The sequence below is a fragment of the Tamandua tetradactyla genome, chromosome X (assembly GCF_023851605.1).
Source record: "Tamandua tetradactyla isolate mTamTet1 chromosome X, mTamTet1.pri, whole genome shotgun sequence".
Classification (NCBI taxonomy): domain Eukaryota; kingdom Metazoa; phylum Chordata; class Mammalia; order Pilosa; family Myrmecophagidae; genus Tamandua; species Tamandua tetradactyla.
Genome location: NC_135353.1, coordinates 37,086,381 through 37,102,030, shown reverse-complemented (window position 1 = coordinate 37,102,030; position 15,650 = coordinate 37,086,381). Strand labels below are relative to the sequence as shown.

Here is a 15,650-nt window from a genome sequence, read left to right as displayed (position 1 = left end):
AGTGCTTCCTCTCTGAACTTTTTTTGTGCATCCTTTTCTCTCAGCATATCTGACTTTTCTCTGTCAGCTTCTTTTCATTCTTCTTTTCTACTATTTCTCTTATCTTCTGTTATAAGGGAATCCAGAATGAGGATTAAGGCACATGATAAATGAGGTGAGTCATATATTAAGATGCTACTCACCAAAAGATACTATTTGCCATTGGTCCTCATCCACAGCAATGGATTACATTTAAAACCATGATATTTTCTGTTGTCCATAAAATTTCCAAACCAGCACACTCCATGCTCTGGACCACCAAAAGATATATTTTTTCCATATGCAAAAAGTATTCATTCCATCACAATATCCGCAAAGCCTGAAATCATTTCTGCAACATTAATAAGTACAGTCACATCAAAATCAGTTACATGTTTTTCATGTCCTGGGGCACAATTCCCTTCCAGCTATGGACCTGTGAAACTTAGAACAAGTTATCTGATTCCAGTATACGAAGGAGGGACAGTCACAGAGTGAACATTCCCACAGGGTCACAAGGTCCAAAGAGTTCCAAAGACCTGCGGGGAATACCTCATTAAATTTCAAGGTCTTCGAGTCATCTACCAAATGAGGTTATATCCTCAGAGTTTGATAGAGTGACAGCAACCCCGTACCCTTTCCAAGGACTTGTGCAGTGGCTATGCTTTCCCCAAACACTGGGACAAAGATTTCAACATCTCCAGGTATTGGTGTCATGGCCAAATTCTTGCTGCCATCCTCCTCTAGCATTTGGATGGTGCCAGACACTCCCCAATCCCTAGGGCACAGTATAAACCTTGTTAGAACAGTGGGATGGTAGCCGGAATCTCCCCAAGTCCCAAGGTGTGTGAAAGGCCCACCCTCTGCAAGCTCCAGGACACACACACCCTTTCCTCATGCAAAGGTGGGTCTGCTTTCCTTACCCAAGAAGATGTCTACACTCTTGGCCTTAGATTCCATGTTTCTATGTTTGATGTCATTTTTCCTTCAATTTAGTCCTTTTACATTTAGTTCTGGCTGGCAGCAGGTCCATTCATACAAGTCTTGCAAAACCAAACAAACAAACAAAAAAACTTATTGGTTTTATATATAGTAACTGGGGTACCAAACATCAGACAATAGAAACTTCCACAAATCCTTTTGGGATAAAATCATTTCTAATTCTGATTTGTACTGAAATGGCTGATGGACTTGATGTTCAGTTAAATCCTCACATAGGACACAATCCTCTAAGGACTTATTTTACAAAGGCTCAGAATTTTAAAACCATCAATTTCTGGTTTCTTTATACTCAAGAGTTTGGTTCTCAGCTTATCCCCATCCTCTTGCAATTTACCATAAGCTGCAAGGAGAAACCAGACTGGGCTTTCCAAATTTACTTTGGAAATTTCCTCAGCTAATATCCAGGCTTGTCACTTCCAAGTTCTGCTTTCCATCTGACACAAGGACTCAATTTTGCCAAATTCTCTGCCACTTTAAAACAAGGGTGTTCTAGTTTGCTAGCTGCTGGAATGCAATATACCAGAAACGGAATGGCTTTTAACAAGGGGAATTTAATGAGTTGCTAGTTTACAGTTCTAAGGCTGAGAAAATGTCCCAATTAAAACAAGTCTAAAGAAATGTCCAATCAAAGGCATCTAGGGAAAGATACCTTGGTTCAAGAAGGCCGATGAAGTTCAGGGTTTCTCTCTCAAGTGAGAAGGCACATGGCGAACACAGTCAGGGCTTTTCTCTCAGCTGGAAGGGCACATGATGAACATGGCATCATCTGCTAGCTTCTCCTGGCTTCCTGTTTCATGAAGCTCCCCAGGAGGCGTTTTCCTTCTTCATCTCCAAAGGTCTGGCTGATGGACTTTCTGCTTCGTGGTGCTGCAGCGTTCTCTGCTCTCTCTGAATATCTCATTCTCCAAAATATTTCCTCTTTTATAGGACTCCAATAAACCAATCAAGACCCACCCAAACGGGTAAAGACATGTCGCCACCTAATCCAATTTAACAACTACTATTGACTAAATCACGTCATCCAGGGAGATGATCTCATTACAGTTTCAAACATACAATATTGAATAGAGATTATTCTACCTTTATGAAATGGGATTTATATTAAAACATGGCTTTTCTTAAGGGGCATATATCCTTTAAAACCAGCACAAAGGGTCACCTTTTTCTCCATTTTACAGTGACACAATCATCAATTCTTTCTGTTTCCACTTAGTGCCTTTAGCAAGCATATTTCTACCAACAGTCTTTTGAAAGTAATATAGACTTTTTCCACCAAGCTACACTCAGTTTTTCCAGAATATTCCCCTTATCCACTTATGGCAGAATGCCATTCCAGCATTTTTGGTATTTGCAATTGCAGCTCCCAACTCTCAGAACAAAATATATTTTAGTTTACTAAAGCTGACAAGATGCAATATACCAGAAATGGGTTGGCTTTTACAATGGGGGTTTATCAGCTTAAGTTTTTATAATTCTTGGGCTGTGAAATGTTCAAATCAATGTATCAACAGGACAATGCCTTCTCTCCCAAAACCGGCTACCAGTGATCCTCAACTCCTCTGTCACATGGCCAGGCACAGGGTGACATGTGCTGATCTCTCTCTTCTTTTCTGAGTTTTGTTGTTTCCAGCTTCTGTCTTTGGTGCCTTCTTCTCTGCACTTCAGGATGTATCTCTTTGCTTCTGTTTTAACTAGCTTCCATTATAAAGGATTCCAGTAAGGGGATTAAGCCCCACCCTGAATTAGGTGTGGCACATCATAATTTAGGATCCTACTCTCAGAAGATCAGACTGACAATGAGTCCACATCCACAGGAATGGATTAAAATTAAGAACATGAGCTTTTATGGACTCCATAAAACCTCTGAACCATAACACTGTATCTCATGGATTTGAGTGACGGCATGAAGCATACAAAGATATATGTTATGGGTGCCCAAGAACAGAAGAGAAAAGGAGCAAAAATAATATTTGAAGAATGATAGCTGAAAACCTCCCATCTCATATGATAGGCATAAATACACATATCCAAGAATTGCAATAAATTTCAAATAGGATAAACCGTTACACACTTACACTGAGACAGATACTAATCAGACTGTCAAATGCTAAAGATAAAGAGAGAATTCTGAAGGAAGCAAGAGCAAAGTGATTCATCATATGCAAGGGATCATCAATAAGATGAAGTTACAATCTTTAGTTAAAAAACCATGGAAATGGATGGACCTAGAGAACATTATGCTGAGTGAGTCTAGCCAAAAACTAAAAGACAAATACTGTATGGTCCCAATGATGTGAATCGACATTTGAGAATAAACTTGGAATATGTCATTGGTAACAGAGTTCAGCAGGAGTTAGAAACAGGGTAAGATAATGGGTAATTGGAGCTGATGGGATACAGACTGTGCAACAGGACTAGATACAAAAACTCAAAAATGGACAGCACAATAATACCTAATTGTAAAGTAATCGTGTTAAAACACTGAATGAAGCTGCATCCGAGCTATAGGTTTTTGTTTTGTTTTGTTCTTACTATTATTACTTTTATTTTTTTTCTCTATATTAACATTCTATATCTTTTTTGGTTGTGTTGCTAGTTCTTCTAAACCGATGCAAATGTACTAAGAAACGATGATCATGCATCTATGTGATGATGTTAAGAATTACTGATTGCATATGTAGAATGGTATGATTTCTAAATGTTGGGTTAATTTCTTTTTTTCCGTTAATTAATAAAAAGAAAAAAACCATGGAAGCATAAGGCAATGGTATGATATATTTAAGGTACTGAAGAGGTTAACCTGCCAGCCAAAATTTCTTTATCCAGCAAAACTGAGCTTTAAAAGTGAGGAAGAGTTCAAAATATTTTCAGATAAAAAAGAACCTGAGAGAGTTTGACAGAAACAGACCTGTCCGACAAGAATTTGTAAAGGAGAGTTTGCAGGTTGAAAGGAAAAGACAAGAGAGAGTGAATTGAAATATTATGAAGAAATGAATATTAATCAATAAGGATAACAAAAAGGGTAAATGCAAATCCCGATGGTACTGTACTCTCAATATACCACTCTATTATTTAATTGCTATAACAGCAAGAATACCACTGAATAGGAAATGTCACATTTTCTGATAATGGGCACAGAGAATATAAGAGTCAGTGTGGGACAAAATCAATATACAGAAGAGAAATGAAGGGGTAATGGAGCAAGAAAAGTGTATGCTATTGAAGCTAGTTTGGTATCTTTTAAAGTAATGAGTTATAGATGTAGGGTGTTGTACTGATCAGGGTTCTCTAGGGAAACAGAACCAACAGGAGATATCTGTAAATACGAGATTTCATAAAGGGATTTCACACAACTGTGGAGGTGCACAAATCCAAATTCTGTAGGGCAGGCCACAAGCTGATACCTCTGATGAAGGTCTTAATGAATCCTCCAGGAGAGGCTGGCCGAAGTGGGGAGAAAGAGATTCTCTTCTGATTTCTCCTTTAAAACTTTCCACAGATTAGATTAAATATCATTAATGTGGAAGAAACACCCCTTGGCTAACTGAAGATATAATCATCCATGGATAAAATCAACGTGCTGATGATTTAATAAATGACACATCTTGTTCGCTAACCAGCCAGAAAATGTCCTTGAGGAATGGTTAGGCCAGTGCTTGCTTCACCAGACAACTGGCAGCATCACTGGCCAAGTCGACACGTGAACCCAGCCTAATAGTCTACCACTTATCAACTTGCCAGCTATACACACCACCCTAAACCATACATAATCACTCAGTAGAACAAAATAACAAACATATTTTTTGCCTAACAATACTCGACTATCCTGTGTACAACCAGAAATTCACTAAATCTCTCCAGAATACGATGCAAGTCCTTGGGTACTGAATCTCTTAAACTTAACATTCTATAGTTTAAATACTATAACATGGACAATACAACTTACATCATATGATAAGGGAATAAGACAGAGAAGAATGCAAAGATATTCGTTTTATGTACAAATTCAAACTTATAACAAAATAAGGAGGAAATTTACATATCATCACAGTTCCCATTTCTGTAATTGGTCACATGGTCAAAACTCGTATGTATCCCTGCCTTCTTCCACTACCCGTCCAATGATTCCTTTACCCTCAGCAAATACTTCAGCAGACCATAGTTCTTTGCCTGCTGAGGGGAACCAAACCTTCATTACTAGTTTCTTGGTCATTGGTAGTCCTGATTGGATTAGGTTGTTGCAGTTTTCCATTGACTTTAATCACAGGGCATGGTAGTAATAAGAGATGCCCTAAGGGATCACCTGCATTCCAGGAAAACAATTCTTTATGTCCATTATGTAGTGCTGTACTATTTCCCCTTGATAGTCAGAGCTATCACCCCATCCAATACAGTGACCCACTTCCTTGCTTGTTGCTTTAGAGGTACGGGAAGTCCAAAGTGGCTAGGTGACAGTCTTAACTTCTAGTTCAATGTAATCGTTGTGGTGTCCCCTATTAGGGGCACTCCTCCTTTTAGAATTAAGACAAGTAGATGACCAGAACTTCAAGTACAGGTACAGGAAGCAAATTTTTTTCTAGTGGATAACGAGGTATGATAGTGAGTGATGCTGCTCCCATTTCCACCCTGTGATTCCTGAACCTGTTTTGAATTCTGGCTATGGGAGAAACAGAATCATAGGGTGGATGTTGATTCAGAGCATGCACAGCCTTCTGGGGAACAATGTCCCAGCCCTGCACAGTTTTCCACCTATTTGTCACTATAATCGAGTCCTCTAAATGCTATTCCACTGTTCTATCAATCTCCTGCCTCTGGATGATGGGAAACATGCTAAGACAAGAGAATTATATGATCACGTGCCCATTCCAACACTTCATTTGCTGTGAAGTGGTTCCACGATCAGAAGAAATGTTGTATGTGGAATACCATGATAGTGGGGGATGTCCTGGGTTTTTATGTACCCTAGGAAAGTCATGTTTTAATCCTGATCTATCTCATGGAGGCAGCTGCTTATTTTAATCCCTATTCAGTACTGTATGTTGGAAACTTAATTATATTGAGTATTAACCTTTGATTGGAGGGAGATGTGACTTCACCCATTCCACGTGGACTTTGATTAGTTTACTGGAATCCTTGAAAAGAGGAAACATTTTTTGAAGAGAATGATGATGGAGCCAGCAGGGGAGCCACAAGAGACTCAGAGTCACAGAGCCCACACAGCCAGAGTTCTTTGAAGATGAAAAGGAATATGCCCCTGGGGGAGCTTCATGAAACAGGAAACCTGGGGAGAAAGCTAGCAGACATTGCCATGTTTGCCATGTGCCTTTCCAGTTAAGAGAGAAACACTGAACTTCATTGGTTTTTCCTGAGTGAAGACAATCTCTTGTTTGTGCCTTAACTTGGACATTTTTATAGACTTGTTCTAATTGGGACATTATCATGGCCATATAACTGTAAACTTGCAACTTATTAAATTCTCACCTTTAAAAGCTATTCTGTTTCTGGTAAATCACATTCTGGCAACTTGCAAATTAGAACAGTGGATAAGGCATCTATAAGTTCGTGGATGGTAGTTTGGCAGAAGCATTGCACACAGGGAAGGCAATAACATACCAGAAGTGTGTGTCTACTCCAGTCAGTACGAATTGCTACTTCTTCAATGATGGAAGTTGCCCAATAAAATCATTCTGTCACTATGTAAAGGCTGATCACCTCAGGGAATGGTGCTATGTCAGGGACTGAGTGTGGGTCTCTGTTGCTGGCAGTTTGGGCGCTCAGCATTGGGTATAGTCACGTGGGCCTTGGTGAGTGGAACTCCATGTGGTTGAACCCATGTACAACCTCCATCCTACCACCATGACTGCTTTGTTTACAAGATCATTGGTCAATGAAAGGAGTGGTTGGGGAAAGAGCATGAATTGTATCCACAGAAAGGGTCATCTTATCCACTTGATTTTTTAAATCTTCCTCTGCTGAAGTAATCTTCTGGTGGACATTTATATGTGACACAAATATCTTCATGATTTTTGCCCATACAGTGAAGTCTGTTTGCATAATTCTTCTCCAGACTTCTTTGTTGCCAATTTTCTAATCATGGTCCTTCCATGTTTCTGACCATCCAGCCAAACCATTAGTCACAGCCCATGAGTCAGTATAAAATGTACCTCTGGCCAGTTCTCCTTCCAAGAAACATAAACAATCAGGTGCATTGCTCAAAATTTTAACCACTTGGAGGTTTTCCCCTCACAAGCATCCTATAGGGACATCCCAGAAAGGGGTTGAAGTACTGCAACTGTTCAATTTTGGAGGTATCTGCATATCATGCAAAAAAATCTGTAAACCAGGCCCAAGTTTTCTCTTCCACAGTCAACTGATCATAAGGCAGCATGCAAGAGGCCAAATTTCTGAGCTGTTAGGAAGATAACATGGCAGGAGTGGAGACCATGGGCATTTGGTCCACTTCCTCATGTAATTTACTTGTGCCTTCTGGACCCACACTGGGCCGCCCTATCTCGTATATGCCATTTCTAATTTTTGATGGAGTACTGCTGTACACACCCAACTTTATGGCTTGGTGGGTAAGACAACACCCAGCTCATGATAGGCAACTCAGTTCTCATGGTAATTTGTGACCCATGGTTAAGCATCCAGTCTCTACTAAGGCCCAGAAGCAGGCCAAAAACTGTTTCTCAAAAGGAGAGTAATCATATGCAGAGGATCATAAGGCTTTATTCCAAAATCCAAAGGGCCTGCATTGTGATTCTCCTATAGGTGCCCACCAAAAGCTCCAGGCAGCAAGTCTATTTACCAGGGACACCTCTAGGAACATATGGCCCATGTCGCAGAGCAGTTTGCACAGCAGACTGAGATTGCCCAATGCCTCCTTTTGTTCTGGACCCCACTCCAAACTAGCAGCTTTTCTGTTCACTCAGTAAATGAGTTGGAGTAACACACCCAGGTGATGAATATTTTTGTCTCCCAAATCCAAAGAGGCCAACTAGGCGTTGTGCTTATTTTTGGTCATATGCAAAAGCATATCCTTCATCTTAGAAGGCATATCTCAGCATGCCCACACCACTGAACACTAATAAATTTTAGCAAGGTGAAAGTCCTCTGTACTTTTGTTGGATTTATCTCACATCCTTTGAAATGTAAATGTCTTCCCAAGAAATCTAGATAGCAGCTACTTCCTCTTCACTAGGAGCAATCAACCTGATATCATCAATATAATGGCCAAGAGTGATGGCTTGTGGGAGGCAGAAACTATGAAATTCCCTGCAGACAAGATTATGACATAGGGCTGGTGAGTTGATATACCCCTGAGGTACGACAGGGAAGGTATCCTGCTGGCCTTGTCACGTGAAAGCAAACTGTTTCTGGTGGTCCTTACTAATAGCTATTGAGAAAATAAAATCATTAGTCATCTCAATAGATGCATAACAGGTACAAGAGGATGTGATGATTTGCTCCAGCAATGATACCATATCTGGGACAACAGTCATAATTGGAGTCACCACCTGGTTAAATTTATGATAATTCTCTGTGCTCTTCCAAGATCCATCTGATTTCTGTCCAGGTCAAATAGGAGAGTTGAATGGGGATGAGGTGGGAATAACCATCCCTGCATTGTTCAAGTCTTTAAGAGTGGCACTAATCTGCAACCCCTGCAGGAATCCAGTATTACTTTTGGTTTACTATTTTCTAGGTGTGGACCTTTCTAGTGGCTTCTACTTGGCCTTTACTACCATAATAGCCCTCACTCCACAAGCCATGGATCCAATGTGTGAATTCTGCCAGTTCTGCTGATCATGAATATTCCAATTATGCTTTCCAGAACTGGAAAAAAAAAAACAGAATGTATATGGGGACTCACTGGATCCACTGAGTGATGGACTTGAGTTAAAAAATTCGATGATCACCTGACCTCATATGCCCCTACTGTGACTAATAGATGTGATGATGTTTTGGGTCTCCTGAAATTAATGTGACTTCAGAGCCATTGTCTACCAATCCCAAAAATATCTGATCATTTCCTTTTCCCCACTGCACAGTTACCATGCTAAAAAGGCCATAAGCTTCCTTGGTGGAGGCTGCAAAGAAGATTAATGGTATATATTTTTGGCAGAGTAACAGGGTACCTAGTTTTTCCCTCATTCAAGCTGCTCTGGGTCTATGAACTCTCTCAAGTTTGGTAATTGATTAAGTGGCCATGACTGTCTGTTTTTGTAATTTAAGTTAGACTTTATTCACTTGACCTGGAACTCTTCTGCTTATACATGTGAAACAAGAATTTAGTATGTTGACCATCTGCTTTACTTCTAGGTACCCCATTCTAGGTACTGATTATTTTGATAATCAGACTATTTCGATTGCTGCTTTGTGTCTGCTGTTCATTATGGTAGCCACTTCCAACTTGCCTTTAGTGATTAAGTGCTGCCCCATGGCTTCTGCCAACTTGGGGTTTGAACATCCCCATTGTGTTTAGGTTTTCCAGATCAGTTACAGGAGTTCCTACATAATATCTGATGTGCAGAGAAGGGTGGCTGTATAATTCTTCTAGGATGATGGAGCTAGACTCATACATTTATTTCTCAGAGTCCTGGTAAAAGGTGTATCCTCTAGATCTTCTTGGGGTGTAAAAGCAGGCTTTGCATGATAAATCCACTCCAACATTCCAATCCCTCTAAGCCTTTGAATCCCCTCCTCTACATTATACCAGGGCAGGCAGTTCTGCATTTGCACTTCAGGTAATGTCAGCCAACTTTTGATTGATGTTTGAGCCAACTGCCTAAACAAACTATTGATGTTTTTTCTAATTCCTTGAACTACAACATTGAATGCAGAATTTCTGCTTGGTGAGCCTATGATAGTTTGAAACTTTTATGAACCCAAGAAGAGCCATGTTCTTTTATTCTCCTCAAATCTAGTGGGTGCAGACTTACTGTTTGGTTGGGAGCTTTTGATTAGTTTGCCTCCATTGAGATGTGACATGCCCATTGTGGATGTGACCTTTTGATAAGATGGAGATATGGCTTCACCCATTCAAGGTGGATCTTAATTAGTTTATTAGATACCTTAAAAGAGATGATACAAAGAGCAGGGAGAGCAGATGCTTGGAGACAGACAGAAGAGAAGCAGAAAGGAGGCCACTGGAATGAGGAGCTGAAAGCAATTAAACCCAGAAGCAAAGGGCCAACAGACAGCAACATGTGCCTTCCCATGTGACGAGAAACCCCAGATGCTGCCTTAGCTGAGAAGCTCTCCTCTTCTTGGTGCCTTAATTTGGACATTTTCATGGCATTAAAATTGTAACTTGTAACTTAATAAACCCCTTTGTGGAGGCCAATTCCTTTCTGGTATATTGCATTCTGGTAGCTCTAACAAACTAAGACAGATTTTGACACCAGTAGTGGGATGCTAAGGTTTGCAAACACCAAAAAATACTGGCATTACTTTTTAAAATGCATAAGGGAAAGATTCTGGAAGAATTGTGATATGCTTGGTAGAAAAGCCCTGAATTGCTTTGAAGAGAATTGCTCTGAAGATATGTTGACAGAAATATGTATACTAAAGTTTCTTCCAATAAGGCCTTAGACTGAAATAATTAATATGTCATTGCAAAATGGAAGAAAGGTGATCCTTGTTTTAAAGTGGTGGCAAGTCTGTCAGAATTAAATCTTATGTTGAATGGAAAGTAGAAATTGAAGGCAATGAGTTTGGATATATATCTGAGGAAATTTCTGAACTAAATTTGGAAAATGCAGTCTGGCTGTTCCTTGCAGTTTACGGTAAAATATGACAGGAAAGGAATATTCTGAGAACTGGATTCTTGGGTACAAAGACATTAGAAACTGATAGTTTGGAAAATTCTGAGCTTTTGAAAAATGAGACCAACCCCAGAAAATATTGCCTCATGTGAGGATTTGACCAAGCATGGAACGAGTCAGCCATATCAGAAAAATACAGGATTAGAGATGGAGTTATCCAGGAAGGATTTGTGGAAGGTCCTATTATCTTATGGTTTCAATTCCAGTATGTTACATGGTAAACCAACTAAAATTTTTGTGAGATATGTATAAACAGAAGCACTGCCGGTCTGGACTAAAAGGGACAGATTGAAGGAAAAGGGACTTCAAAGACAGACCCATGGAAGTTAATGTCTGAAGCCAGGAAAACTGAGGCCAGGAAAGCAGATCTATCCATGCATATGGAGAAGGTGAATTTGCACTGGAAGCAGAGGGTGGACCTTCTGCTTTGTTCCTCAGGAAATTTTTCCCCTAAGGCCTCAGAGAGGGTGGAGTCCATTCCCTGGAGATTGGAGGTCAGGTAGCTGTCCCTCAAGTCAGACTGGAAATTAAGTTGCTGTTTCCTCAGGGCAGCCTCAGAAGTGGGGGTGCTCGTTCCTCAAGGCAGGCCATTAGAGGTTTATTTACCAAGGATTCAGCAGAATCCAGGTTTCTAATATCCCCATTGCCATCATTATCAACCCATATGCCCCATCCCAATTTTGGGGATCCCATTATATTCCAAACAATGCCTTTACTTTAACAGCAAATATCCAGCAGCGTAGAGAGTTTAGTTAACATTGTAAATCTGCTACTCACATGATGAGACTTTTGGTCTGGTTTTCAGAGATCTCAAGTCCATGACCACAGGAAATAAAATTTATTTCAGGGTACAGATAGAATCTTTTACATCTTGCATACAGATTTGAAACCTTCAGCTCATAGCTTTCTCTCATAACTGTATCCAGTATTTAAAGAACAACCAGCTAATATCATTACACCTCTTAACTCCACAAAACTAAGACATCAAAACACTGTCACCCAGAGTCTTGCCTCATATAAGTGAACATTGAGCAGAATCAAATTGACATATTTTCTGTATTTCTATTGTGAACTCATCCATGGATTGTCAGTGCCATCTTGATTACTGGAAATAGCATGATTAATGATGATGAGCTGGGGTCACTATAAAAATGCTAGATAAAATATAGGAAGCAGGGGAAAGAAATAAATATTAGAGCAGAAATCAATGAAATAGAGAATAAAAGCAATAGAAAGCATTTTTAAACAACCTAAAGTTGTTACTTTTAAAAGAAGAGTAAATTTTACATGCCCTTAGCTAGACTGACAAATATTAAAAGAAAAAAGCTGCAAATAAATAAAATCAATTGACAATAGATTTCAATACCATTCCTTTGTTCCAACCCTGTGCCAGTGCCATTCTGTTTTGATCACTGTATCTGTGTAATAAGCTTTATATTCAGATAGTGTGAGTCCTCCAACTTTGTTCTTTTTCAGATAGCTTGGCTACTGGATCCCCTTATCACTTCAAATATATTTGATAATTGGCTTTTTCATTTCTGCTAAGTTGTGTGTTGGAATTTTAATTGGGATTCCACTGACTCTGTAAATGATTTTGGTTAGAGTTCATATCTTAAAGGTATTTAGTCTTCCAATCCATGAACAGGTGTTTTAATCTGCCAAAACTACCAGAAGGCACACACCAGTGATACAGCAGCTTTTAATAATGGGGTTTGTGTTATAAATTTATAGTTCTTCAGAGGAAAGGCAGCTAACTTTCATTTGAGGCTCTCTGTTACATGGGAAGGCACACAGTCACATCTCTTGGCCTTTACTCCTGGCATCTGGGTTTCAATGGTGTTCCCAAGGGTGATTCCTTCCTGCATCTCCAAATATCTGGGCTGACCTGTGAGTGCTCAGATAAGGTAAACTGAGCTGCTTGGGCTGTGCTGCATTAGGCTCTCTCTAATTAGCCTCCAGCTAATTAGGTTAAACAGCACTCATTGTGGAAGGCATTCCCCTTAGCCAATTGCAGATGTAATCAGCCACAGATGAATTTCACATGCTAATGATTCAAGTCTGCAGCAACAGAACTATGAGGCATCATCACCTGGTGAAGTTCACACCTGAACCTAACCAACACAACAGTTAATGCCCTTCCACTTATTTAGTTATTCTTAGAGTTCTTATTGCAATATTTTGTAGTTTTCTGCATACAGGTCCTTTACATCCTTGGTTAAATTTATTCCTGACATTCAATTCTTTTAGTTGCTATGTAAATGGAAAGTTTATTGTGCTTTCTTCCTCAGATTGCTTTTTGTTAGTGTATAGAAACACTACTGAATTGTGGGTGCTGATCTTGACTACCTCCATTTTGCTGAATTTGTGTATTAGCTCTAGAAGCTTTGATGTGTTTTTTTTTGGATTTTATTTGTATAGGATCATGCTATCTGCAAACCAGGAAATTTTAATTATTCCTTTCAATTTGGATGACTTTTATTTCTGTTTCTTGCCTAACTGCTTGCTACAACTTTCAGAACAATATTGAATAAAAGTGGTGACAATGGGCATCCTGCCTTGTTCCAGATCTTAGAGGACAAGCTTTCACATTTTCACCATAGAAGTGTAATATAAGCTGCAGGTTTTTCATATGTACCCTTTATTGTGTTGAGGAAATTTACTTCCATTCTTATTTTTGTAAATGTTATTATCAAGAAAGAATGCTGGATTTGGTTCAATGAGTTTTAGGCATCAATGGTGATGATCAAGTTGTTTTTCTCTTTCAATTTGCTATTTTTGTGTATTATATTAGATCATTCTTATGTTGAACAACATTTCTGTGCCTGGGATAAATGCACTTGAACATGGCATATAGTTCTTAAAATGTGCTGTTGGATTCGATTTTCACTACATTTTTTAGTATTTTTGAATCTATACTTTTAGTAGAAATTGGTTTGTAATATTCATTTCTTGTACTATATTTGTATGGATTTTGTATTAGAGTGATGTTGGTCTCATATAATGAGTTACGTAGTGTGCCACTCTGTTGAAATTTTTTGAAGAGTTTGAACTGGATTGCTATTAATTCTTCTTGGAATGATTATTAAAATTCCTCTGTAAAGTCATCTGGTCCTGAGATTTTATTTGTCGGGAGGTTTTTGGTGACCATTTCGATCTCGTTACTTGTGACCAACTGATTGTTTAAGAGCATGTTGTGTTTGCAACTTTTCCATTTTTTTCCTGTTATTTTTTTCTGCTTCATTATATTGTGATCAAAGAAAGTGCTTCATATAATTTCAATATTTTTACATTTATTGAGACCTGTTTTGTGACCCATAATGTGGTCTATCATGGGGAAAGTACATGAGTACTTGGGAAGTATGTATATCCCCTGTTTCAGTGTGCAATATTCTGTAAATGTCTATTAGGTCTAGTTCATTTATCATATTATTGATAGCCTCTGTTTCCATATTGATCATCTGTCTAGGTATTCTATCTATTATTGAGCATGGTGTATTGAAGTCCCCAAATATTATTGTAGAAAAGTCTATTTCTCCCTTTATTATTGACATTATTTGCCTCACATATTTGGGGTACCCTAGTTAAGTGCACAAATATTTATGTTGTTTATTCGTTCTTGATTGATTGCTCCTTTTAATAACATGTAATCCATTTTGGCTCTTTTAAAGATTTTGCATTAACAGTTGATGCTTGTAAAGCTACACCAGCTCTTTGCTGGCTACTCTTTCATTGGAATATCTTTTTCCAGCCTTTCACTTTCAACCTATTTTTTGTTGTTGTTGGTTCTAAGGTGAGTCTCTTGTAGACAGAAAATTGATAGGTCATTTTTTTTAACCAATTCTTCCAATCTGTGTCTTTTGATTCAGGAGTTAAATCCACTAACATTCAATGTTGTTATTGTAAAGTCTTTCATTACTACAGCAATTTTGTCCTTTGATTTTAATATGGCATAATTTATTTTTCTGTCTTTTTTCTTACACTTTGAGTTAGCCTCACAGAAATTCTTCATTTCTATGCACTCCTCCAAGCCTCTCTCTCAGTCTTTCCATTCAGTCTCTAGCAGTCCTTGTAGCTCTTCTTGTAAGGTGGTTCTCTTGTTCAAAACCTCTTTCATTTTTGTTTAACTGAAAATATTTTAAATCCCCCCTCATATTTGAGGGACAGTTTTTCCAGATAAATAGTTTTTGCCTACCAATTTTTCTCTTTCACTGGCCAAAGTGTATCATACCACTGCATTCTTACCTCCATTGTTTCTAATAAGAAATCAGAACTTAGACTTATTCGGTGTCCCTTATATGTGATAACTTGCTTTTCTCTTCTCTTGCTACTTTCAGAATCCTCTTTGCCTTTGGCATTTCACATTTTGATTAGTATGTGTCTTAGAGTTGGCATATTAGGATTCATACTGTTTGGAGTACAATGTGATTCTTGGGCATGAATTTTTGTGTCCTTCCTGAGATTTGGTATATTTTGGACATTATTATTGGGGTATACTTTTGGGCAGAAAGAGTATTTCTTTCCTTTGCACTCTCTTCTCCTTATAGGGTACCCATGATGCATTTATTTGCCTACTTCATGCTGTTCTTCAACTCATTGAAACCCTGTTTCATTTTTTTAAATCTGTGCCTGTTCTTTTATCTGTATTTTGGATGTCCTATCCTCTAGTTCACTGATACTTTATTTTGCCTCTTCTAATCTGCTGTTTTTATGCTGCTAGTGTATTCCTTAGTTCTTCTCTTGTACCTTTTTATCCCATAAGTTTTGTTATTTTTGCACACTTTCAAACTCTTCTTTATGCTCACC

The 15,650-nt window shown here is 38.7% G+C and overlaps 1 long non-coding RNA gene across 1 annotated transcript in view; it reads right to left on the bottom strand.

Annotated features, from left to right (window-relative positions):
- Positions 1-300: 300 nt before the first annotated feature.
- The window catches only part of LOC143670778 (uncharacterized), a 213,855-nt gene continuing 198,505 nt past the window's right edge, over positions 301-15,650 (bottom strand). The window contains exon 3 of the long non-coding RNA XR_013169452.1: positions 301-1,061. This is a non-coding gene — a long non-coding RNA (uncharacterized LOC143670778). The remainder of the gene's footprint in view (positions 1,062-15,650) is intronic.